A 2,129-nucleotide genomic window follows, 5' to 3' on the forward strand; every position below is an offset into this window, starting at 1 on the left:
CCGAACCGGTCCTTCCGGAAAGGCCTGCTCCCAGGATCCCCCGGGCTAGGAGCGGCCGTGGCAGCTACTGCGGCTGCGCGGCCGCCTGACCTCGCCAGTGGGCGGTCGTGTGGGGGATGAGAGAAAGTGGGCGGGGGACTGGAAGGGCGGGGTTTGGGCAAGGCGGGGCTGTGCAGGATGGGCCCGCGGGGCCTCTTGGGGTACTTTGTATGTGGCATTAAATGGGCTGGAATGGGTGCATGTATATTATGCTTGACCTAAACCTTTCACGGCAGCTGAGCTGTCCCCCTAAATGCATACTTTGAGATTTACACTTCCTGGCTTCTTCCTTTTGTTACTTCTGAGTGACAATGAAATGCGGCTTTTGTAGAAATTGAAAGGCAGCATGGGGGAAAATGCTTAAAGTTTTTTCTCTATTAAAAAAACTTTAAAATTCTTATCCCACAGGGGAATGCCCTGGTGGTCTAGTGGTTAGGACTCGGCGCTTTCACTGCTGTGGCCCGGGTTCAATCCCTGATCCGGAAACCAAGATCCCACGAGCCACGCAGCCCAAAAAAGAAAAAAAACTTAGCCCACACAATTTAATAGACACTTCAGTTATAACTTTGGTTCATAGTTTCAAATTTTAATCATTTAAAACATGTCATTTGCCTCTTTTAAAATACCAAATTGTGACTATGCTATGTAAGTAATTTAGCCTGAAGTTTTGCCACTCAATGGAATTCCATCATCAGTAAATTTTTCGTGCTTTTGTTTTCTACTCACAAATTTTTAAATGGATACACAATTGTCTGATAACTACACATACTATAGTTCCCTTGCCCATCATTTGTTCCTGAATATATACTTTCTTGTTCTCCACTGTTTCATAAAATCTGAGCACAAAACTTTACCTGTTTTTGGATAAATCCTAAGGGCAGAATGCTGATTGAAGACAATTTTTTTTTTCCAAAATACTGTCACCAGCAATGTTTGAGTGTGTATTTCCCTGCTACTGATCTTTTCCCTTTATGGATATTTTGCTAACTTACATTTTTTAAATTACTAGTAAATTGGAATTTGGGCATATGAATAAATGTATACTTTGACACAACTGCTTCCAACCTTTTCCACAGTTTGAAGTTATTACTGTCTTTTAAATCCTTCCAGTTTCTTTATGCATATGTCAACTGATGAGAATATAGGTACATTATTTTATTACATTCTCCCCCTTTTTTAATATAAAAGATAGCATACTATACTCACTGTTCTGCATCTATCTTTTTTAACTTGGAGATCTTCTCATTCATATATAGATAACTGCTTTATCTTTTTAAATAGCTGTACTGTTTCCCATTGAATGGGTGTGTCCTACATTATTTGATTAGTCCCCTACCGATGGACATTTAGCTGGTTCCAATGGTCTTCTGTTGTTTCTGGTAGATGGCAGCAAGGTCCAGAAGGCTCAAATCACTGCTCTCCTCCATCAGATGCTTCAGCAAATCTTCAAACTGTTCAGCATAAGCGGGTGGTTGGAATGAGACTGGCCTGGAGAAGTTCTTCACTGGACTTCATCAGCATTGGCAAGTCCTGGAGACCGGCTTGTTGCAGTAGTTGGGGATGGAAGGACTCCCCTGAGCTGTGAAGACTCCATAATGGCTGTGAAAAAGCACTTCCAAGGAAACAATTTTTCTCTGGAAAAGAAAGAACAGAGCTGCTACACCTGGGTAGTTGTCAGAGCAAGAAATCATGAAATCCTTGTCTTTATTATCAAGCTTGCAAGAACGATTAAGGGCTAAGTGTAAGGCCAGCTGGCCCGAGGCAGGGGAACGCAATCAGACTCACAGGTTGCATCAGACCGAAACTTTCCGGACCACCCAGTTCCAGAAACTGACCTGGAGACTTTCCGGACCACCCAGTTCCAGGAACTGACCTGGGGACTTTCCACCCGGCCCAGCCTTCCCGCCTTTCGAGGGGCGGGACTAACGGTCCCAAGACTGATGCAACCGGCACCGGATATTGCCACGATACCCGAAAAGACCACCAAATAACGAATACCCTGCGCCCTCCCGGATTCACCACACCCCTTTCCCTTCTTCCCCTATAAATTCTGCCCACACCGTCACCCCGGCGCGATTTCTCTGGCCCCT

This window comes from Grampus griseus, assembly GCF_964374135.1.
Source record: "Grampus griseus genome assembly, chromosome: 6".
Lineage (NCBI taxonomy): Eukaryota > Metazoa > Chordata > Mammalia > Artiodactyla > Delphinidae > Grampus > Grampus griseus.